Genomic DNA, 25,927 nt, shown 5'->3' with positions numbered 1-25,927 from the left:
AGTGTGTAGAATGTGTCTGTAGAGTGTGTAGTGTGTGTCTGTACAGTGTGTCTGTACAGTGTGTAGAGTGTGTCTGTACAGTGTGGCTGTACAGTGTGTAGTGTGTCTGTACAGTGTGTAGTGTGTGTCTGTACAGTGTGTAGTGTGTGTCTGTACAGTGTGTAGTGTGTCTGTACAGTGTGTAGAGTGTGTCTGTGCAGTGTGTAGAGTGTGTCTGTACGAGTGTGTAGTGTGTGTCTGTGCAGTGTGTCTGTACAGTGTGTAGAGTGTGTCTGTACAGTGTGTAGTGTGTCTGTACAGTGTGTAGAGTGTGTCTGTGCAGTGTGTAGAGTGTGTCTGTACGAGTGTGTCTGTACAGTGTGTAGTGTGTCTGTACAGTGTGGCTGTACAGAGTGAAGTGTGACTGTACAGTGTGTAGTGTGTGTCTGTACAGTGTGTAGTGTGTCTGTACAGTGTGTAGTGTGTGTCTGTGCAGTGTGTAGAGTGTGTCTGTACGAGTGTGTCTGTACAGTGTGTAGTGTGTCTGTACAGTGTGTAGTGTGTGTCTGTACAGTGTGTAGTGTGTGTCTGTATGAGTGTGTAGAGTGTGTCTGTACAGTGTGTAGAGTGTGTCTGTACAGTGTGTAGTGTGTGTCTGTACAGTGTGTCTGTACAGAGTGTCTGTACAGTGTGTAGAGTGTGTCTGTGCAGTGTGTAGAGTGTGTCTGTACAGTGTGTAGTGTGTGTCTGTACAGTGTGTCTGTACAGTGTGTAGAGTGTGTCTGTACAGTGTGTAGTGTGTCTGTACAGTGTGTCTGTACAGTGTGTAGTGTGATTGTACAGTGTGTAGTGTGTGTCTGTACAGTGTGTAGTGTGTCTGTACAGTGTGATGTGTGTGTCTGTACAGTGTGTAGTGTGTCTGTACAGTGTGTAGAGTGTGTCTGTACAGTGTGGCTGTACAGTGTGTAGTGTGTCTGTACAGTGTGTAGTGTGTGTCTGTACAGTGTGTAGTGTGTGTCTGTACAGTGTGTAGTGTGTCTGTACAGTGTGTAGAGTGTGTCTGTGCAGTGTGTAGAGTGTGTCTGTACGAGTGTGTAGTGTGTGTCTGTGCAGTGTGTCTGTACAGTGTGTAGAGTGTGTCTGTACAGTGTGTAGTGTGTCTGTACAGTGTGTAGAGTGTGTCTGTGCAGTGTGTAGAGTGTGTCTGTACGAGTGTGTCTGTACAGTGTGTAGTGTGTCTGTACAGTGTGTAGAGTGTGTCTGTGCAGTGTGTAGAGTGTGTCTGTACGAGTGTGTCTGTACAGTGGGTAGTGTGTCTGTACAGTGTGTAGTGTGTGTCTGTACAGTGTGTAGTGTGTCTGTACAGTGTGGCTGTACAGTGTGTAGTGTGTCTGTACAGTGTGTAGTGTGTCTGTACAGTGTGTAGTGTGTGTCTGTACAGTGTGTAGTGTGTCTGTACAGTGTGTAGTGTCTGTCTGTACAGTGCGTAGTGTGTGTCTGTACAGTGTGTCTGTACAGAGTGTCTGTACAGTGTGTAGAGTGTGTCTGTGCAGTGTGTAGAGTGTGTCTGTGCAGTGTGTAGAGTGTGTCTGTACAGTGTGTCTGTACAGTGTGTAGAGTGTGTCTGTACAGTGTGTAGTGTGTCTGTACAGTGTGGCTGTACAGTGTGTAGTGTGTCTGTACAGTGTGTAGTGTGTCTGTACAGTGTGTAGTGTGTGTCTGTACAGTGTGTAGTGTGTCTGTACAGTGTGTAGTGTCTGTCTGTACAGTGCGTAGTGTGTGTCTGTACAGTGTGTCTGTACAGAGTGTCTGTACAGTGTGTAGAGTGTGTCTGTGCAGTGTGTAGAGTGTGTCTGTACAGTGTGTAGTGTGTGTCTGTACAGTGTGTCTGTACAGTGTGTAGAGTGTGTCTGTACAGTGTGTAGTGTGTCTGTACAGTGTGTAGTGTGTGTCTGTACAGTGTGTCGTGTGTCTGTACAGTGTGTAGTGTGTGTCTGTACAGTGTGTAGTGTGTGTCTGTACAGTGTGTCTGTACAGAGTGTCTGTACAGTGTGTAGAGTGTGTCTGTACAGTGTGTAGAGTGTGTCTGTGCAGTGTGTCTGTGCAGTGTGTAGAGTGTGTCTGTGCAGTGTGTAGAGTGTGTCTGTGAAGTGTGTAGAGTGTGTCTGTGCAGTGTGTAGAGTGTGTCTGTGCAGTGTGAAGAGTGTGTCTGTACAGTGTGTAGTGTGTCTGTACAGTTGAAGGTACAGCTACAGGTACAGCTACAGGTACAGCTGCGGGTACAGCTACAGGTAGAACTGCAGGTACAGCTGCAGGTACAGCAACAGGTACAGCTGCAGGTACAGCTACAGGTACAGCTGCGGGTACAGGTACAGGTACAACTGCAGGTACAACTGCAGGTACAGCTGCAGGTACAGCTACAGGTACAGCTGCGGGTACAGCTACAGGTACAACTGCAGGTACAGCTGCAGGTACAACTGCAGGTACAGCTACAGGTACAACTGCAGGTACAACTGCAGGTACAGCTGCAGGTACAGCTACAGGTACAGCTACAGGTACAACTGCAGGTACAACTGCAGGTACAGGTGCAGGTACAGCTGCAGGTACAGCTACGGGTACAGCTGCAGATACAGCTGCAGGTACAGCTACAGGTACAGCTACAGGTACAGCTACAGGTACAACTGCAGGTACAGCTACAGGTACAACTACAGGTACAACTGCAGGTATAGCTGCAGTTACAGCTACGGGTACAGCTACTGGTACAGCTGCAGGTACAGCTGCAGGTACAGCTACAGGTACAGCTACAGGTACAGCTGCAGGTACAGCTACAGGTACAGCTGCAGGTACAGGTACAGCTGCGGGTATAGCTGCGGGTATAGCTGCAGGTACAGCTGCAGGTACAACTGCAGGTACAGCTACAGGTACAGCTACAGGTACAGCTGCAGGTAAAGGTACAGCTGCAGGTACAGGTACAGGTACAGCTACAGGTACAGGTACAGCTGCAGGTACAGCTGCAGGTACAGCTACATCTGCAGTTAGAAATGCAGCTACAGCTGCAGGTACAACTGCAGGTACAGCTACAGGTACAGCTGCAGGTACAGCTACAGGTACAGCTGCAGGTACAGCTGCAGGTACAGCTACAGCTGCAGCTACCGCTGCAGGTACAGCTACAGGTACAGCTGCAGGTACAGCTACAGCTGCAGGTACAGCTACAGGTACAGCTGCAGCTACGGCTACAGGTACAGCTGCAGGTACAGCTGCAGGTACAACTGCAGGTACAGCTGCAGGTACAGCTGCAGCTACAGCTGCAGGTACAGCTACAGGTACAGCTACAGGTACAGCTGCAGGTACAGCTGCAGGTACAGGTACAGGTACAGTTGCAGGTATAGCTGCAGGTACAGCTACATCTGCAGTTACAACTGCAGGTACAGCTACAGGTACAGCTGCAGGGACAGCTACAGGTACAGCTACAGGTACAGCTGCAGGTACAGCTGCAGGTGCAGCTACAGGTACAGCTGCAGGTACAGCTACAGGTACAGCTACAGCTACAGGTACAGCTACAGGTACAGCTACAGGTACAGCTGCAGGTACAGCTGCAGGTACAGGTACAGGTACAGCTACAGGTACAGGTACAGCTGAAGGTACAGCTGCAGGTACAGCTACATCTGCAGTTACAACTGCAGGTACAGCTACAGGTACAGCTGCAGGGACAGCTACAGGTACAGTTACAGGTACAGCTGCAGCTACAGCTGCAGGTACAGCTGCAGGTACAGCTACAGGTACAGCTGCAGGTACAGCTACAGGTACAGCTGCAGGTACAGCTACAGGTACAGCTGCAGATACAGCTACATGTACAGCTACAGGTACAACTGCAGGTACAACTGCAGGTACAGCTGCAGGTACAGCTACAGGTACAGCTACGAGGTACAGCTGCAGGTACAGCTACAGGTACAGCTACAGGTACAGCTACAGGTACAGCTACAGGTACAGCTGCAGGTACAGCTACAGGTACAACTGCAGGTACAGCTGCAGGTACAGCTGCAGGTACAGCTACGGGTACAGCTGCAGGTACAGGTACAGCTGAAGGTACAGCTGCAGGTACAGCTACATCTGCAGTTACAACTGCAGGTACAGCTACAGGTACAGCTGCAGGGACAGCTACAGGTACAGCTGCAGGTACAGCTGCAGGTACAGCTACAGGTACAGCTACAGGTACAGCTACAGCTACAGGTACAGCTACAGGTACAGCTACAGGTACAGCTGCAGGTACAGCTGCAGGTACAGGTACAGGTACAGGTACAGCTGAAGGTACAGCTGCAGGTACAGCTACAGCCCATCTGCAGTTACAACTGCAGGTACAGCTACAGGTACAGCTGCAGGGACAGCTACAGGTACAGTTAAAGGTACAGCTGCAGCTGCAGCTACAGCTGCAGGTACAACTGCAGGTACAGCTACAGGTACAGCTGCAGGTACAGCTGCAGTCAGCTACAGGTACAGCTGCAGGTACAGCTACAGGTACAGCTGCAGGTACAGCTACAGGTACAGCTACAGGTACCACTGCAGGTACAACTGCAGGTACAGCTGCAGGTACAGCTGCGGGTACAGCTACGGGTACAGCTGCAGGTACAGCTGCAGGTACAGCTACAGGTACAGCTACAGGTACAACTGCAGGTACAGCTGCAGGTACAGCTACAGGTACAACTGCAGGTACAACTGCAGGTACAGCTGCAGGTACAGCTACGGGTACAGCTACGGGTACAGCTGCAGGTACAGCTGCAGGTACAGCTACAGGTACAGCTACAGGTACAGCTGCAGGTACAGCTGCAGGTACAGGTACAGCTACAGGTACAGGTACAGCTGCAGGTACAGCTGCAGGTACAGCTACATCTGCAGTTACAACTGCAGCTACAGCTGCAGGTACAACTGCAGGTACAGCTACAGGTACAGCTGCAGGTACAGCTACAGGTACAGCTGCAGGTACAGCTGCAGGTACAGCTACAGCTGCAGCTACCGCTGCAGGTACAGCTACAGGTACAGCTGCAGGTACAGCTACAGCTGCAGGTACAGCTACAGGTACAGCTGCAGCTACTGCTACAGGTACAGCTGCAGGTACAGCTGCAGGTACAACTGCAGGTACAGCTGCAGGTACAGCTGCAGCTACAGCTGCAGGTACAGCTACAGGTACAGCTACAGGTACAGCTGCAGGTACAGCTGCAGGTACAGGTACAGGTACAGCTGCAGGTACAGGTACAGCTGCAGGTACAGCTGCAGGTACAGCTACATCTGCAGTTACAACTGCAGGTACAGCTACAGGTACAGCTGCAGGGACAGCTACAGGTACAGCTACAGGTACAGCTGCAGGTACAGCTGCAGGTACAGCTACAGGTACAGCTACAGGTACAGCTACAGCTACAGGTACAGCTACAGGTACAGCTACAGGTACAGCTGCAGGTACAGCTGCAGGTACAGGTACAGGTACAGGTACAGGTACAGCTGAAGGTACAGCTGCAGGTACAGCTACATCTGCAGTTACAACTGCAGGTACAGCTACAGGTACAGCTGCAGGGACAGCTACAGGTACAGTTACAGGTAACAGCTGCAGCTGCAGGTACAGCTACAGGTACAGCTACAGGTACAGCTGCAGGTACAGCTGCAGGTACAGGTACAGGTACAGCTGCAGGTACAGGTACAGCTGCAGGTACAGCTGCAGGTACAGCTACATCTGCAGTTACAACTGCAGGTACAGCTACAGGTACAGCTGCAGGGACAGCTACAGGTACAGCTGCAGGTACAGCTGCAGGTACAGCTACAGGTACAGCTACAGGTACAGCTACAGCTACAGCTACAGGTACAGCTACAGGTACAGCTGCAGGTACAGCTGCAGGTACAGGTACAGGTACAGGTACAGCTGAAGGTACAGCTGCAGGTACAGCTACATCTGCAGTTACAACTGCAGGTACAGCTACAGGTACAGCTGCAGGGACAGCTACAGGTACAGTTAAAGGTACAGCTGCAGCTGCAGCTACAGCTGCAGGTACAACTGCAGGTACAGCTACAGGTACAGCTGCAGGTACAGCTACAGGTACAGCTGCAGGTACAGCTACAGGTACAGCTGCAGGTACAGCTACAGGTACAGCTACAGGTACAACTGCAGGTACAACTGCAGGTACAGCTGCAGGTACAGCTGCAGGTACAGCTACGGGTACAGCTGCAGGTACAGCTGCAGGTACAGCTACAGGTACAGCTACAGGTACAACTGCAGGTACAGCTGCAGGTACAGCTACAGGTACAACTGCAGGTACAACTGCAGGTACAGCTGCAGGTACAGCTACGGGTACAGCTACGGGTACAGCTGCAGGTACAGCTACAGGTACAGCTACAGGTACAGCTGCAGGTACAGCTACAGGTACAGCTGCAGGTACAGGTACAGCTGGGGTTATAGCTGCGGGTATAGCTGCAGGTACAGCTGCAGGTACAACTGCAGGTACAGCTACAGGTACAGCTACAGGTACAGCTGCAGGTACAGCTGCAGGTACAGGTACAGCTACAGGTACAGGTACAGCTGCAGGTACAGCTGCAGGTACAGCTACATCTGCAGTTACAACTGCAGGTACAGCTACAGGTACAGCTACAGGTACAGCTGCAGGTGCAGCTACAGCTGCAGGTACAACTGCAGGTACAGCTACAGGTACAGCTACAGGTACAGCTGCAGGTACAGCTGCAGGTACAGCTACAGCTGCAGCTACCGCTGCAGGTACAGCTACAGGTACAGCTGCAGGTACAGCTACAGCTGCAGGTACAGCTACAGGTACAGCTGCAGGTAGAGCTACAGGTACAACTGCAGGTACAGCTACAGGTACAGCTACAGCTGCAGGTACAACTGCAGGTACAGCTGCAGGTACAGCTACAGCTGCAGGTACAGCTACAGGTACAGCTGCAGGTACAGCTACAGGTACAGGTACAGCTGCAGGTACAGCTTCAGGTACAGCTGCAGGTACAGGTACAGCTGCAGGTACAGCTACGGGTAAAGCTGCAGGTACAGCTACAGGTACAGCTGCAGCTCCGGCTACAGGTACAGCTGCAGGTACAGCTGCAGGTACAACTGCAGGTACAGCTGCAGGTACAGCTGCAGGTACAGGTACAGCTGCAGGTACAGCTACGGGTAAACCTGCAGGTACAGCTACAGGTACAGCTGCAGCTACGGCTACAGGTACAGCTGCAGGTAGAGCTGCAGGTACAACTGCAGGTACAGCTGCAGGTACAGCTGCAGCTACAGCTGCAGGTACAGCTACAGGTACAGCTACAGGTACAGCTGCAGGTACAGCTGCAAGTACAGGTACAGGTACAGCTGCAGGTACAGGTACAGCTGCAGGTACAGCTGCAGGTACAGCTACATCTGCAGTTACAACTGCAGGTACAGCTACAGGTACAGCTGCAGGGACAGCTACAGGTACAGCTACAGGTACAGCTGCAGGTACAGCTGCAGGTACAGCTACAGGTACAGCTGCAGGTACAGCTACAGGTACAGCTGCAGGTACAGCTACAGCTACAGGTACAGCTACAGGTACAGCTACAGGTACAGCTGCAGGTACAGCTGCAGGTACAGGTACAGCTACAGGTACAGCTGAAGGTACAGCTGCAGGTACAGCTACAGCTGCAGGTACAACTGCAGGTACAGCTACAGGTACAGCTGCAGGTACAGCTACAGGTACAGCTGCAGGTACAGCTACAGGTACAGCTGCAGGTACAGCTACAGGTACAGCTGCAGGTACAGCTACAGGTACAGCTGCATGTACAGCTGCAGGTACAGCTACAGGTACAACTGCAGGTACAGCTGCAGGTACAGCTGCAGGTACAGCTACGGGTACAGCTGCAGGTACAGCTGCAGGTACAGCTACAGGTACAGCTACAGGTACAGCTACAGGTACAACTGCAGGTACAGCTGCAGGTACAGCTGCAGGTACAACTGCAGGTACAGCTGCAGGTACAGCTGCAGGTACAGCTACGGGTACAGCTGCAGGTACAGCTGCAGGTACAGCTACAGGTACAGCTACAGGTACAGCTGCAGGTACAGCTACAGGTACAGCTGCGGGTACAGCTGCGGGTATAGCTGTGGGTACAGCTGCAGGTACAACTGCAGGTACAGCTACAGGTACAGCTACAGGTACAGCTGCAGGTTCAGGTACAGCTACAGGTACAGCTACAGGTACAGCTGCAGGTTCAGGTACAGCTACAGGTACAGCTGCAGGTACAGCTGCAGGTACAGGTACAGGTACAGCTACAGGTACAGCTGCAGGTACAGCTGCAGGTACAGCTACATCTGCAGTTACAACTGCAGGTACAGCTACAGGTACAGCTACAGGTACAGCTGCAGGTGCAGCTACAGCTGCAGGTCCAACTGCAGGTACAGCTACAGGTACAGCTGCAGGTACAGCTACAGGTACAGCTGCAGGTACAGCTGCAGGTACAGCTACAGCTGCAGCTACCGCTGCAGGTACAGCTACAGGTACAGCTGCAGGTACAGCTACAGCTGCAGGTACAGCTACAGGTACAGCTACAGGTACAACTGCAGGTACAACTGCAGGTACAGCTGCAGGTACAGCTGCGGGTACAGCTACGGGTACAGCTGCAGGTACAGCTGCAGGTACAGCTACAGGTACAGCTACAGGTACAGCTACAGGTACAATTGCAGGTACAGCTGCAGGTACAGCTACAGGTACAGCTGCAGGTTCAGGTACAGCTACAGGTACAGCTACAGGTACAGCTGCAGGTTCAGGTACAGCTACAGGTACAGCTGCAGGTACAGCTGCAGGTACAGGTACAGGTACAGCTACAGGTACAGCTGCAGGTACAGCTGCAGGTACAGCTACATCTGCAGTTACAACTGCAGGTACAGCTACAGGTACAGCTACAGGTACAGCTGCAGGTGCAGCTACAGCTGCAGGTCCAACTGCACGTACAGCTACAGGTACAGCTGAAGGTACAGCTACAGGTACAGCTGCAGGTACAGCTGCAGGTACAGCTGCAGGTACAGCTGCAGGTACAGCTACAGGTACAGCTGCAGGTACAGCTACAGCTACAGGTACAGCTACAGGTACAGCTACAGGTACAGCTGCAGGTATAGCTGCAGGTACAGGTACAGCTGAAGGTACAGCTGCAGGTACAGCTACATCTGCAGTTACAACTGCAGGTACAGCTACAGGTACAGCTGCAGGGACAGCTACAGGTACAGTTACAGGTACAGCTGCAGCTGCAGCTACAGCTGCAGGTACAACTGCAGGTACAGCTACAGGTACAGCTGAAGGTACAGCTACAGGTACAGCTGCAGGTACAGCTGCAGGTACAGCTGCAGGTACAGCTACGGGTACAGCTGCAGGTACAGCTGCAGGTACAGCTACAGGTACAGCTACAGGTACAGCTACAGGTACAACTGCAGGTACAGCTGCAGGTACAGCTGCAGGTACAACTGCAGGTACAACTGCAGGTACAGCTGCAGGTACAGCTACGGGTACAGCTACGGGTACAGCTGCAGGTACAGCTGCAGGTACAGCTACAGGTACAGCTACAGGTACAGCTGCAGGTACAGCTACAGGTACAGCTGCGGGTACAGCTGCGGGTATAGCTGTGGGTACAGCTGCAGGTACAACTGCAGGTACAGCTACAGGTACAGCTACAGGTACAGCTGCAGGTTCAGGTACAGCTACAGGTACAGCTACAGGTACAGCTGCAGGTTCAGGTACAGCTACAGGTACAGCTGCAGGTACAGCTGCAGGTACAGGTACAGGTACAGCTACAGGTACAGCTGCAGGTACAGCTGCAGGTACAGCTACATCTGCAGTTACAACTGCAGGTACAGCTACAGGTACAGCTACAGGTACAGCTGCAGGTGCAGCTACAGCTGCAGGTCCAACTGCAGGTACAGCTACAGGTACAGCTGCAGGTACAGCTACAGGTACAGCTGCAGGTACAGCTGCAGGTACAGCTACAGCTGCAGCTACCGCTGCAGGTACAGCTACAGGTACAGCTGCAGGTACAGCTACAGCTGCAGGTACAGCTACAGGTACAGCTACAGGTACAACTGCAGGTACAACTGCAGGTACAGCTGCAGGTACAGCTGCGGGTACAGCTACGGGTACAGCTGCAGGTACAGCTGCAGGTACAGCTACAGGTACAGCTACAGGTACAGCTACAGGTACAATTGCAGGTACAGCTGCAGGTACAGCTACAGGTACAGCTGCAGGTTCAGGTACAGCTACAGGTACAGCTACAGGTACAGCTGCAGGTTCAGGTACAGCTACAGGTACAGCTGCAGGTACAGCTGCAGGTACAGGTACAGGTACAGCTACAGGTACAGCTGCAGGTACAGCTGCAGGTACAGCTACATCTGCAGTTACAACTGCAGGTACAGCTACAGGTACAGCTACAGGTACAGCTGCAGGTGCAGCTACAGCTGCAGGTCCAACTGCACGTACAGCTACAGGTACAGCTGAAGGTACAGCTACAGGTACAGCTGCAGGTACAGCTGCAGGTACAGCTGCAGGTACAGCTGCAGGTACAGCTACAGGTACAGCTGCAGGTACAGCTACAGCTACAGGTACAGCTACAGGTACAGCTACAGGTACAGCTGCAGGTATAGCTGCAGGTACAGGTACAGCTGAAGGTACAGCTGCAGGTACAGCTACATCTGCAGTTACAACTGCAGGTACAGCTACAGGTACAGCTGCAGGGACAGCTACAGGTACAGTTACAGGTACAGCTGCAGCTGCAGCTACAGCTGCAGGTACAACTGCAGGTACAGCTACAGGTACAGCTACAGGTACAGCTGCAGGTACAGGTACAGCTGCAGGTACAGCTGCAGGTACAGCTACAGCTGCAGGTACAGCTACAGGTACAGCTGCAGGTACAGGTACAGGTACAACTGCAGGTACAGCTACAGGTACAGCTACAGCTGCAGGTACAACTGCAGGTACAGTACAGCTGCAGGTACAGCTGCAGGTACAGCTGCAGGTACAGCTACAGGTACAGCCAGCAGGTACAGCTGCAGGCACAGCTGCAGGTACAGCTGCAGGTACAGCTGCAGGTACAGCTGCAGGTACAGCTACAGGTACAGCTGCAGGTACAGCTGCAGGTACAGCTGCAGGTACAGCTACAGGTACAGCTACAGGTACAACTGCAGGTACAACTGCAGGTACAGGTGCAGGTACAGCTGCAGGTACAGCCACGGGTACAGCTGCAGATACAGCTGCAGGTACAGCTACAGGTACAGCTACAGGTACAGCTACAGGTACAACTGCAGGTACAGCTACAGGTACAACTACAGGTACAACTGCAGGTATAGCTGCAGTTACAGCTACGGGTACAGCTACGGGTACAGCTGCAGGTACAGCTGCAGGTACAGCTACAGGTACAGCTACAGGTACAGCTGCAGGTACAGCTACAGGTACAGCTGCAGGTACAGGTACAGCGGGTATAGCTGCGGTATAGCTGCAGGTACAGCTGCAGGTACAACTGCAGGTACAGCTACAGGTACAGCTACAGGTACAGCTGCAGGTAAAGTGCACAGCTGCAGGTACAGGTACAGGTACAGCTACAGGTACAGGTACAGCTGCAGGTACAGCTGCAGGTACAGCTACATCTGCAGTTAGAAATGCAGCTACAGCTGCAGGGCACAACTGCAGGTACAGCTACAGGTACAGCTGCAGGTACAGCTACAGGTACAGCTGCAGGTACAGCTGCAGGTACAGCTACAGCTGCAGCTACCGCTGCAGGTACAGCTACAGGTACAGCTGCAGGTACAGCTACAGCTGCAGGTACAGCTACAGGTACAGCTGCAGCTACGGCTACAGGTACAGCTGCAGGTACAGCTGCAGGTACAACTGCAGGTACAGCTGCAGGTACAGCTGCAGGCACAGCTGCGGCTACAGCTGCAGGTACAGCTACAGGTACAGCTACAGGTACAGCTGCAGGTACAGCTGCAGGTACAGGTACAGGTACAGTTGCAGGTATAGCTGCAGGTACAGCTACATCTGCAGTTACAACTGCAGGTACAGCTACAGGTACAGCTGCAGGGACAGCTACAGGTACAGCTACAGGTACAGCTGCAGGTACAGCTGCAGGTGCAGCTACAGGTACAGCTGCAGGTACAGCTACAGGTACAGCTACAGCTACAGGTACAGCTACAGGTACAGCTACAGGTACAGCTGCAGGTACAGCTGCAGGTACAGGTACAGGTACAGCTACAGGTACAGGTACAGCTGAAGGTACAGCTGCAGGTACAGCTACATCTGCAGTTACAACTGCAGGTACAGCTACAGGTACAGCTGCAGGGACAGCTACAGGTACAGTTACAGGTACAGCTGCAGCTACAGCTGCAGGTACAGCTGCAGGTACAGCTACAGGTACAGCTGCAGGTACAGCTACAGGTACAGCTGCAGGTACAGCTACAGGTACAGCTGCAGATACAGCTACATGTACAGCTACAGGTACAACTGCAGGTACAACTGCAGGTACAGCTGCAGGTACAGCTACAGGTACAGCTACGGGTACAGCTGCAGGTACAGCTGCAGGTACAGCTACAGGTACAGCTACAGGTACAGCTACAGGTACAGCTGCAGGTACAGCTGCAGGTACAGCTCAGGGTACAACTGCAGGTACAGCTGCAGGTACAGCTGCAGGTACAGCTACGGGTACAGCTGCAGGTACAGGTACAGGTACAGGTACAGGTACAGCTGAAGGTACAGCTGCAGGTACAGCTACATCTGCAGTTACAACTGCAGGTACAGCTACAGGTACAGCTGCAGGGACAGCTACAGGTACAGTTACAGGTACAGCTGCAGCTGCAGGTACAGCTACAGGTACAGCTACAGGTACAGCTGCAGGTACAGCTGCAGGTACAGGTACAGGTACAGCTGCAGGTACAGGTACAGCTGCAGGTACAGCTGCAGGTACAGCTACATCTGCAGTTACAACTGCAGGTACAGCTACAGGTACAGCTGCAGGGACAGCTACAGGTACAGCTGCAGGTACAGCTGCAGGTACAGCTACAGGTACAGCTACAGGTACAGCTACAGCTACAGGTACAGCTACAGGTACAGCTACAGGTACAGCTGCAGGTACAGCTGCAGGTACAGGTACAGGTACAGGCACACAGCTGAAGGTACAGCTGCAGGTACAGCTACATCTGCAGTTACAACTGCAGGTACAGCTACAGGTACAGCTGCAGGGACAGCTACAGGTACAGTTACAGGTACAGCTGCAGCTGCAGCTACAGCTGCAGGTACAACTGCAGGTACAGCTACAGGTACAGCTGCAGGTACAGCTACAGGTACAGCTGCAGGTACAGCTACAGGTACAGCTGCAGGTCAGCTACAGGTACAGCTACAGGTACCACTGCAGGTACAACTGCAGGTACAGCTGCAGGTACAGCTGCGGGTACAGCTCACGGTACAGCTGCAGGTACAGCTGCAGGTACAGCTACAGGTACAGCTACAGGTACAACTGCAGGTACAGCTGCAGGTACAGCTACAGGTACAACTGCAGGTACAACTGCAGGTACAGCTGCAGGTACAGCTACGGGTACAGCTACGGGTACAGCTGCAGGTACAGCTGCAGGTACAGCTACAGGTACAGCTACAGGTACAGCTGCAGGTACAGCTGCAGGTACAGGCACAGCTACAGGTACAGGTACAGCTGCAGGTACAGCTGCAGGTACAGCTACATCTGCAGGTACAGCTGCAGCTACAGCTGCGGCACAACTGCAGGTACAGCTACAGGTACAGCTGCAGGTACAGCTACAGGTACAGCTGCAGGTACAGCTGCAGGTACAGCTACAGCTGCAGCTACCGCTGCAGGTACAGCTACAGGTACAGCTGCAGGTACAGCTACAGCTGCAGGTACAGCTACAGGTACAGCTGCAGCTACTGCTACAGGTACAGCTGCAGGTACAGCTGCAGGTACAACTGCAGGTACAGCTGCAGGTACAGCTGCAGCTACAGCTGCAGGTACAGCTACAGGTACAGCTACAGGTACAGCTGCAGGTACAGCTGCAGGTACAGGTACAGGTACAGCTGCAGGTACATGTACAGCTGCAGGTACAGCTGCAGGTACAGCTACATCTGCAGTTACAACTGCAGGCATACAGCTACAGGTACAGCTGCAGGGACAGCTACAGGTACAGCTACAGGTACAGCTGCAGGTACAGCTGCAGGTACAGCTACAGGTACAGCTACAGGTACAGCTCACAGCTACAGGTACAGCTACAGGTACAGCTACAGGTACAGCTGCAGGTACAGCTGCAGGTACAGGTACAGGCAGCAGGTACAGGTACAGCTGAAGGGGTACAGCTGCAGGTACAGCTACATCTGCAGTTACAACTGCAGGTACAGCTACAGGTACAGCTGCAGGGACAGCTACAGGTACAGTTACAGGTACAGCTGCAGCTGCAGGTACAGCTACAGGTACAGCTACAGGTACAGCTGCAGGTACAGCTGCAGGTACAGCTGCAGGTACAGCTGCAGGTACAGCTGCAGGTACAGGCACAGCTGCAGGTACAGCTGCAGGTACAGCTGCAGGCTGCAGCACAGCTGCAGGTACAGCTGCAGGTACAGCTACAGGTACAGCTGCAGGGACAGCTACAGGTACAGCTACAGGCAGGCTACAGCTGCAGCTACAGCTACAGGACAGCTACAGGTACAGCTACAGGTACAGCTACAGGTACAGCTGCAGGTACAGCTACAGGTACAGCTACAGGTACAGCTACAGGTACAGCTGCAGGTACAACTGCAGGTACAGCTGCAGGTACAGCTACAGGTACAGCTACAGGTACAGCTGCTGCACAGGACCTGCAGGTACAGCTACAGGTACAGCTGCAGGTACAAGCTGCAGGTACAGCTACAGGTACAGCTGCAGGTACAGCTACAGGTACAGCTACAGGTACAGCTGCAGGTACAGCTGCAGGTACAGCTGCAGGTACAGCTGCAGGTACAGCTACAGGTACAGCTGCAGGTACAGCTGCAGGTACAGCTGCAGGTACAGCTACAGGTACAGCTGCAGGTACAGCTACAGGTACAGCTGCAGGTACAACTGCAGGTACAGCTACAGGTACAGCTGCAGGTACAGCTGCAGGCACAGCTGCAGGTACAGCTACAGGTACAGCTACAGGTACAGCTGCAGGTACAGCTACAGCTGCAGGTACGCAACTGCAGGTACAGCTACAGGCACAGCTACAGGTACAGCTGCAGGTACACAGCTGCAGGACAGCTGCAGGTACAGCTACAGGTACAGCTACAGGTACAGCTGCAGGTAACAGCTACAGGTACAGCTACAGGCCATATGCAGGTACAGCCACGGTACAGCTGCAGGTACAGCTACGGACAGCCACAGGCATGCTCGCAAGGTACAGCTGCAGGTACAGCTGTCAGGTGACAGCTTGCAGGTAGCCAGCTGCAGAGCAGTGCAGGTACCAGCAGGGCAGCTACAGCTACCCAGCATACAGTGCACAGGTACAGGTAGCAGCTGCAGGCGTACAGCTGCAGTGCAGATAAACGCTGCAGTAACAGCTACAGGTACAGCTGCGGAACATCAGGCAGCTGCGGTCAGCTGCAGGCACAGACCTGCAGTGCACAACTCACAGGTACAGCAACAGCAGCGAGTGACTGCAGGTACAGCTGCAGGTGCATCAGTAGCTACACAGCCAGCTGCCAGTCAGGTACAGCCACAGGCACAGCTGCAGGCACAGCTACAGGCAGCTGTACAGCGGTACAGCTACAGGTACAGCTACAGGTACAGCTGAGGTAACAGCTGACAGGTACAGCTACAGTACACTGCAGCACAACCGCGGCGCCTGTCGGTGGTGGTCAGCGCCAGCTGCAGGTCCAGCACAGCCGGTACAGCTGCAGGTACAGCTACCGCCAGGTCTGCAAGTAAGTAGCTGCGTGCACAGCTGCAGGTAAAGCTGCAGGCACAGCTGCAGGTACAGGTACAGCTGCAGGACAGCTGCAGGCACAGCTGCAGGTACAGCTACAGGTACAGCTGCAGCACAGCCACAGGTACAGCTACAGGTACAGCTGAGGCACAACTGCAGGTACAACTGCAGGCACAGCTGCAGGACAGCTGCAGGTACAGCTACGGGTACAGCTGCAGGTACAGCTGCAGGAGTGCACAGCTACAGGCACAGCTACAGGCACAGCTGCAGGTACAGCTACAGCGCACAGCTGCGGTACAGCTGCAGGTACAGCTGTGGTACAGCTGCAGGTACAACTGCAGGTACAGCTACAGGTACAGCTACAGGCACAGCTGCAGGTTCAGCTACAGCCTACAGGTACAGCTACAGGTACAGCTGCATGTTACAGGTACAGCTGCAGGTACAGCTGCAGGCACAGCTGCAGGTACAGCTGCAGGCACAGCTACAGGTACAGCTGCAGGCACAGCTGCAGGTACAGCCACAGTCTGCAGTTACAACTGCAGGTACAGCTACAGGTACAGCCACAGGTACAGCTGCAGGTGCAGTCTACAGCTGCAGGTCCAACTGCAGGTACAGCTACAGGCACAGCTGCAGGAGCTACAGGCACGGCTGCAGGTAGACAGCTGCAGGTACACTACAGCTGCAGCAGCCACCGCTGCAGGTACAGCCACAGGTCAGCTACAGGTACAGCTACAGCTGCGCAGGTACAGCTACAGGTACAGCTACAGGTACAACTGCAGGTACAACTGCAGGTACAGCTGCAGCTACAGCTACAGGTACAGCGAGGTACAGCTACAGGGCTGCAGGCACAGCGAGGCAACGGGAACCACAGGTACAGCTACAGGTGCACAGCTGCAGGCACAGCTGCAGGTACAGCTAGCAGGTACAGCTGCAGGCAGTACAGCTACAGGCACAGCTGCAGGTTCAGGTACAGCTACAGGTACAGCTGCAGGTACAGCTGCACAGTGCAGGCTGTCACAGGCACAGCGGTACAGCTACAGGTACAGCTGCAGGCACAGCTGCAGCGCACAGGCACATCTGCAGGCACATTCTGGCACAGGTACAGCTACAGGCACAGCTGCAGGTACAGCTACAGCTGCAGGTCCAACTGCACGCCAGACAGCTACAGGTACAGCTGAAGGTACAGCTACAGGTACAGCTGCGAGGTGCACAGCTGCAGGTACAGCTACAGCTGCAGCGTCGCAGTAAAGCTACAGGTACAGCTGCAGGTACAGCTACAGCTGCAGGCACAGCTACAGGTACAGCTGCAGGTAGAGCTACAGGTACAACTGCAGGCTACAGCTGCAGCTGCAGGTACAGCCACATCTGCAGTTACTACTGCACAGGCATAGCCACAGGCAGCTACAGGTACAGCTGCTGCAGCCACAGCCGCAGGTACAACTGCAGGTACAGCTACAGGTACAGCTGCAGGTACAGCTACAGGTACAGCTGCAGGTACAGCTGCAGGTACAGCTGCACAGCTGCAGCTACCGCTGCAGGTATAGCTACAGGCACAGCTGCAGGTACAGCTACAGGTGCACACAGCTAGTACAGCTGCAGGTCACAGCTGCAGGTACAACTGCAGGTACAGCTGCAGGTACAGCTGCAGGCCAGGGTACAGCTGCAGGTACAGCTACGGGTAAAGCTGCAGGTACAGCTACAGGTACAACTGCAGGTCAGGTACAGCTGCAGGTACAGCTAACGGGTAAAGCTGCAGGTACAGCTACAGGTACAGCTGCAGCCACGGCTACAGGTACAGCTGCAGGTACAGCTGCAGGTACAACTGCAGGTACAGCTGCAGGTACAGCTGCGGGTACAGGTACAGCTGCAGGTACAGCTACGGGTAAGCTGCAGGTACAGCTACAGGTAACAGCTGCAGCCACGGCTACGGTACAGCTGCAGGTCAGCAGCTGCAGACACCTGCAGCTACAGCTGCAGGACCCACAGGGCAACAGCTGCAGGTACAGCTACAGGTACAGCTGCAGGTAGAGCTACAGGTACAACTGCAGGTCAGCTGAGCTGCAGGTCACAGCTACATCTGCAGTTACAACCGCAGGCACAGCTACAGGCACAGCTACAGGTACAGCTGCAGGTGCAGCTACAGCTGAGGTACAACTGCAGGTACAGCTACAGGTACAGCTGCAGGTCAGCCACAGGTACAGCTGCAGGCACAGCTGCAGATCAGCCACAGCTGCACCTACCGCTGCAGGCACAGCACAGGCACAGTACAGCTGCAGGTACAGCGCCACAGTACAGCTGCAGGTAGACCTACAGGTACAACTGCGGTCAGCTACAGGTACAGCTACAGCTACAGGTACAACTGCAGGTACAGCTGCAGGTACAGCCACAGCTGCAGGTACAGCTGCTGCAAGCTGCAGGTACAGCTACAGGTACAGCTACAGGTACAGCTGCAGGTACAGCTACAGGTAACAGCTGCAGGTACAGTGCAGCAGGTAGCAGCTACGGGTAAAGCTGCAGGCACAGCTACAGGTACAGCTGCAGCTACGGCTACAGGTACAGCTGCAGGTACAGCTGCAGGGAACAGCTGCAGGCACAGGTACAGCTGCAGGTACAGCTACGGGTAAAGCTGCAGGTAGAGCTACAGGTACAGCTGCAGCACGGCTACAGGTACAGCTGCAGGTACAGCTGCAGGTACAACTGCAGGTACAGCTGCAGGTACAGCTGCAGCTACAGCTGCAGGTACAGCTACAGGCACAGCTACAGGACAGCTGCACAGGTGCAGGTGACACTACAGCTGCAGGTACGGTACAGCTGCAGGTACAGCTGCAGGCAAGCTACACTGCAGTTACAACTGCAGGTACAGCTACAGGTACAGCTGCAGGTACAGCTACAGGTACAGCTGCAGGTCACGCTGCAGTGCACAGCTACAGGTACAGCTACAGGTACAGCTACAGTGCACAGCTGCAGGTACAGCTGCAGGCACAGGCAGGTACACACACAGGTACAGCTGAGCTACAGCTGCAGGTACAGCTACATCCGCAGTTACAACTGCAGGACAGCCACAGCTACAGCTGCAGGGACAGCTACAGGTACAGTTACAGGTACAGCTGCAGCTACAGCTGCAGGCATCAACGGTACAGCTGCAGGTACAGCTGCAGGTACAGCTACAGGTACAACTGCAGGTGCAACTGCAGGCACAGCTGCAGGTACAGCTGCAGGTACAGCCACGTGTACTTAGCTGCAGGTACACAGCTGCAGGTACAGCTACAGGCCAGCTACAGGTACAACTGCAGGTACAGCTGCAGGTAACAGCTACAGGTACAACTGCAGGTACAGCTGCGGGTACAGTTACTGTACAGCTACGGGTACAGCTGCAGGTACAGCTGCAGGTACAGCTACAGGTACAGCTGCAGGTACAGCTACAGGTACAGCTGCAGGTAAGGTACAGCTGCGTAGTATAGCTGCGGGTATAGCTGCAGGTACAGCTGCAGGTACAACTGCAGGTACAACCTGCGCAGGTACAGCTACAGGTACAGCTACAGGTACAGCTGCAGGTACAGGTACAGCTACAGGTACAGCTGCAGTCACAGCTGCAAGTACAGGTAGGTGCACAGGTACAGCTGCAGGTACAGCTGCAGGTACAGGCTACATCTGCAGTTACAACTGCAGGTACAGCTACAGGTACAGCTACAGGCATAGCTGCAGGTGCAGCCACAGCTGCAGGTACAACTTCAGGTACAGCTACAGGTACAGCTGCAGGCTAGCTAGCTACAGGTACAGCTGCAGGTACAGCTGCAGGTAACAGCTACAGCTGCAGCCACCGCTGCAGGTACAGCTACAGGTACAGCTGCAGGTACAGCCACAGCTGCAGGTACAGCCACAGGTACAACTGCAGGTACAACAGCAGGTACAGCTGCAGGTACAGCTGCAGGTACAGCTACGTGTACAGCTCAGGTACAGCTACAGGTACAGCTGAAGGCACCAGCTGCAGGTACAGCTACATCTGCAGTTACAACTGCAGGTACAGCTACAGGTACAGCTGCAGGGACAGCTACAGGTACAGTTACAGGTACAGCTGCAGCTGCAGCTACAGCTGCAGGTACAACTGCAGGTACAGCTGCAGGTACAGCTACAGGTACAGCTACAGGTACAACTGCAGGTGCCAACAGCAGGTACAGCTGCAGGTGACAGCTGCAGGTACAGCCACGCGTGGCACAGCTGCAGGTACAGCTGCAGGTACAGCTAAGGTACAGCTACAGGTACAACTGCAGGTACAGCTGCAGGTACAGCTACAGGCACAACTGCAGGTACAGCTGCGGGCACAGCTACGGGCACAGCCACGGTACAGCTGCAGGTACAGCTGCAGGTACAGCTACAGGTACAGCTGCAGGTACAGCTACAGGACAGCTGCAGGTACAGGTACAGCTGCGTGTATAGCTGGGTATAGCTGCAGGCACAGCTGCAGGTACAACTGCAGGTACAACTGCAGGTACAGCTACAGGTACAGCTACAGGTGCAGCTGCAGGTACAGGTACAGCTACAGGTACAGCTGCAGGTACAGCTGCAGTACAGGTACAGGTATCAGGTACAGCTGCAGGTACAGCTGCAGGTACAGCCACATCTGCAGTTACAACTGCAGGTGCAGCTACAGGCACAGCTACAGGTACAGCTGCAGGTGCAGCTACAGCTGCAGGTACAACTTCAGGTACAGCTACAGGTACAGCTGCAGGCACAGCTACAGGTACAGCTGCAGGCAGCAGCTGCAGGTAAGCCAAGCTGCAGCTACCGCTGCAGGTACAGCTCAAGGTACAGCTGCAGGTACAGCTACAGCTGCAGGTACAGCTACAGGTAACAACTGCAGGTAACTACAGCAGGTACAGCTGCAGGTACAGCCGCAGGTACACGCTACGTGCATAGCTGCAGGTAGCAGCTGCAGGTACAGCTACAGGCACAGCCACAGGCACAACTGCAGGTACAGCTGCAGGTACAGCCACAGGCACAACTGCAGGTACAGCTGCGGACAGCCACGGCTACAGCTACGGTACAGCTGCAGGTACAGCTGCAGGTACAGCTGCAGGTACAGCTACAGGTACAGCTGCAGGTACAGGTACAGCTGCGTGTATAGCTGCGGGTATAGCTGCAGGTACAGCTGCAGGTACAACTGCAGGTACAACTGCAGGTACAGCTACAGGTACAGCTACAGGTACAGCTGCAGGTACAGGTAAAGCTACAGGTGCACAGCTGCAGGCACAGCTGCAGGTACAGGTACAGGTACAGGTACAGCTGCAGGCACAGCTGCAGGTGCTAGCTACATCTGCAGTTACAACTGCAGGTACAGCTACAGGCAACAGCTACAGGTACAGCTGCAGGTGCAGCTAGCTGCAGGTAACAACTGCAGGTACAGCTACAGGTACAGCTGCAGGTACAGCCAGGTACAGCTGCAGGTACAGCTGCAGGTACAGCTACAGCTGCAGCCACCGCTGCAGGTACAGCTACAGGCACAGGCTGGGTACAGCCACAGCTGCAGGTACAGCTACAGGTACAGCTGCAGGTAGAGCTACAGGCACAACTGCAGGTACAGCTACAGGTGCAGCACAGCTGCAGGTACAACTGCAGGTAGTACAGCTGCAGGCACAGCCACAGCTGCAGGTACAGCTACAGGTACAGCTGCAGGTACAGCTACAGGTACAGCTACAGGTACGTTAGCTGCAGGTACAGCTGCAGTACAGGTACAGCTGCAGGACAGCTACGGGTAAAGCTGCAGGTACAGCTACAGGTACAGCCACAGGTACAGCTACAGGTACAAGCCACAGGCACAGCTGCAGGCACAGCTGCAGGCACAGGTACAGGCACAGCTACAGGTACAGCTGAAGGTACAGCTGCAGGTACAGCTACATCTGCAGCTACAACTGCAGGTACAGCTACAGGTACAGCTGCAGGGACAGCTACAGGTACAGTTACAGGTACAGCTGCAGCTGCAGCTACAGCTGCAGGCACAACTGCAGGTACAGCTACAGGCACAGCTGCAGGTACAGCTACAGGTACAGCTACAGGTACAACTGCAGGTACAACAGCAGGATAGCTGCAGGTGCACAGCTGACGGGTGCAGCTCGGGTACAGCTGACAGGGCACAGTCAGGACAGCTACAGGTACACTGCAGGCACAGCTGCAGGCACAGCCACAGGTACAATGCAGGTACAGCCGCGGTACAGCCACGGGTGAGCTCACGGGTACACTGCAGGTACAGCTGCAGCAAAGGCACTGCACAGCCGCAGGTACAGCTACAGTGGTCAAGCTGCAGGTACAGCACAGCTGTGCAGCTGCGGGTATAGCTGCAGGTACAGCCGCAGGCGCTGACAACCGCAGGCACGGCAGGTACAGCTACAGGTACAGCTACAGGTACAGCCGCAGTCGCACAGGTACAGCGCGCACAGCTGCAGGTACAGCTGCAGGTACAGGCCCAGCTACAGGTACAGCTGCAGGTACAGCTGCAGGTACAGCTACGAACGCAGTACAGCTGCAGGGTGTCCAGCTACAGGCACAGCTACAGGTGCAAGCTGGCGCCGGTACAGCTGCAGGCAGCTGCAGGTGCGTGTACAGCTACAGCTGCAGGCACAGCTGCAGGTACAGCCACAGCGTACAGCTACCGCTGCAGCGGCCCAGGTACAGCTGCAGGTCGCACAGCTGCAGGTACAGCACAGGTACAGCTGCAGGTACAGCTGCAGGCACACGCTCACCGGCAATACAGGTGCAGCTGCAGGGACAGCTACAGTCAGCTGCAGGTGCACCAGCTGCAGCACAGTGGGCAACAGCCAAGTTCCGCTGCGGTACAGCTACAGGACAGCCGCAGCACACACAGTCTGCAAACAGCTGCAGGTACAGCTGCAGGTACAGGCACAGCTGCGCACAGCCACGGGTACAAGCTGCAGGTACAGCTCAGGCAGCTGCGCACGCTACAGGTACAGCTCACCGTGACAGCCAGGGCATAAGGTACACTGCAGGCAGCCATATAGCACAGCTCAGGTACGCAGCTACGGCTGCGCTGGCACCTACAGGTACAGCTGCAGGCACAGCTCAGGTACAGCTGCGCAGGTACAGCTAACAGGTACAGCTACAGCTACAGCTGCAGGCACAGCTGCAGGTACAGCTACAGGCACAGGTACAGCTGCAGGCAGGCTACAGTGCACAGCTACACAGCTGCAGGTACAGCTGCCAGGTACAGCTGCAGTGTACAGCTCACAGCTGCAGTGCAGCTAGTCCAGCTGCAGGTACAACTGCAGGCACAGCTACAGGTACAGCTGCAGGTGACAGCTGCAGGCAGCAGCTGCACAGCTGCAGGTACAGCTACAGGTACAGCTGCAGTGCAGCACAGCTGAAACAGCTACAGGCAACAGCTGCAGCCACAGCCGGCGCTGCAGGTACAGCTGCAGGGTGCAGCCACGACAGCTGCAGGCACAGCAGGTCAGGTGCAGGTCAGCTGGGCAGCTGACTCACAGCTGCAGGTCTACATCTGCAGGTAAGCAGGTGCACAGCCGCAGGTACAGCCAGGTACAGCTGTGTGGCTAAGCTGAGTCCAGGCTACAGCGCAGCAATGCAGGTCGGTACAGCCAGGACAGCTGCAGGGTTACAGCTGCGGCACAGCTGCAGGAGTGCAGCCACAGGGCACAGCTGCAGGTACCGCTGCAGGTGCACAGCTGCAGGTACAGCACAGCGTGAGCTGCAGGTACAGCTGACAGTGCAGCTAGTGCACCAGTCAGGTACAACTGCAGGTACAGCTGCAGTACAGCCGCAGCTACAGCCGGATCCAACTGCAGGTCACAGCTACAGGTTAAGCTACAGCTGCAGGCACAGCCATGTGGAGCGTTGCCACAGGCAACAGCTGCGCATGCAGCGGTGCAGCTACAGGTAAGGTAAGGTACAGGCACTGAGGTACAGGCTGCAGGTACAGCACACATCTTGCTGTTACAACCTGGGTACAGCTACAGGCATACAGCTGTAGTGGACAGCCACAGGCACAGTTATATATAGTGCAGCGGCTACAACTGCAGGTAACAAACCAGCAGGTACAGCCGCAGTACAGCTGCAGGCAGCTAGCTCAGGTACAGCTGCAGGTACAGCTACAGGCAACACTGCAGCAACAGCTGCAGTAACTACAGGTACAGCCGCAGGCACAACCGCAGGTGCACAGCTGCAGGTACAGCCACAGCCACGGTGCTAGCTGCAGAAGTGCACAGCCAGCGGGAATCGGGATAGCCCAAGACGGTACAGCGGTCAACCGCAGCAACGTTAAAATAGGCTCAGGTAGCACAGGCACAGCTCAGGTACAGTGGCAGCCACAGTACGGATCAGACAGGCTGCAGGCACAGGCACACCCACAACAGCAGCAGCTGCAGTACAGCTGCACGGTTACCAGCAATGGTATGCAGCCACAGGTACAGCTACAGGCAACATTTAAAACCTGCAATGGCAGGACACAACGAGGCAAAGCTACAGGCAACAGCCGTACGTACGGCCACAGGCGAGGCCAGCCGCAGGCGCCAGCCGCAGGCCAGCTTCACAGTTACCGCAGCCACCGGGCCGCAGGCGCAGCGGGCGGCGCTGCAGGCAAAGCCACAGCGCAGGCACAGCTACAGGCACAGCTGCAGCAGAGAGCCACAGGCCAGCTCGCAGGCATGTTTGTATAGCTACAGCAGGCCAACTGCAGCGCCAAAGCAGAACAGCTACACAGTCTGCAGGCACAGCCAAGACAGCTGCAGCACAGCTCAGTACAGCCACAAGTACAGCGCAAGCACAGCTGCAGGAACCAGGCACAGCTGCAGGCACAGCACCGCCCGCAGGTACAGCTCAGGCACACAGCTGGGCCACGCCAGCACACTGAGTACAGCAGCCGGGTTACTGGCTGCACAGCCAGGCGCGCAGCCTGTTACAGGCAACAGCTGCAGGCACAGCCACACAGGCACAGCTGCAGCAGCACGGCCACCGTGGCACAGCTGCAGTGGCACAGCTGCAGTGCAGCCAGCTGGCTGCCACAGGTACAGCTGCAGCTTAGCCGCAGGCAACAGCTGCAGGTACAGCCACAGCTACAGCTGCACAGCTGGCAAGGGTACAGGCACATAACAGCCGCAGGTACAGGCACAGCTGGCCGGCAATTCAGCGGCTAGGCACAGCTACATCTGCTGCCATGCTCTACAGGTACAGCTGCTGGTGCAGCGCAGTGGACAGCCACAGACAGCACGGGAAGAGCTGCAGGCCACAGCTGCAGTACATAGGCAGCCGCAGGACAGCTACAGGCACAGCTGCAGGTGCACAGGCCGCAGCCACGGTACACAGCCAGGCTGAGCAGCTACAGGCACAGCTGCAGGCCAGGGCTGCAGGCAACAGCCACAGCTGACAGGTCGCAGCTGCAGGTAATAGCCACACTGCAGTTACAGCCAAAAAGAGCGGTACAGCTACAGGTGCCAGCTGCAGGGACAGCTGACAGGTACAGTTGATCAGGTACAGCTGCAGCATGCAGCTGGTAACAGCTGTTGGTGCACAGCTGCAGGTGCACAGCCACAGGCTACACTACAGGCACAGCTGCAGGTAACAGCACAGCTGCAGGCACAGCTGCACGTGCACAGCCACAGCTGCATAGTACAGCCGCAGGCACAGCTAGACAGCAGACAACTGCAGGTGGACTGCTGCAGGCACAGACAGCTGCAGGTACTACTGTGCTACAGGTACAGCGCAGACAGCCGCAGGTACAGCTTTGTGGCACAGCGAGCAGTACAGTGGCACAGCTGTAGGTGTACAGTGTGCAGGCATGACTGTAGGTTAAGCCGCAGGCACAGCTGCAGGTACAGTGGTGTACAGCTGCAGTGCAAAAAAGGCTGCAGGCATGGCTGGCTTGGCTGCAGGCACAGCTACAGGCAGCTGTGGCAGGTACAGGCACAACTGCAGGCACGCAGCCACAGGCAGCAGCTAGGCGTTTGCAGCATGGCCAACTGCAGGCACAGTGTTTGCAGTACAGCTGCAGGTACAGCTGCA

This window comes from Salmo salar, unplaced genomic scaffold (assembly GCF_905237065.1).
Source record: "Salmo salar unplaced genomic scaffold, Ssal_v3.1, whole genome shotgun sequence".
Classification (NCBI taxonomy): domain Eukaryota; kingdom Metazoa; phylum Chordata; class Actinopteri; order Salmoniformes; family Salmonidae; genus Salmo; species Salmo salar.
This window is presented reverse-complemented; position numbering follows the sequence as displayed.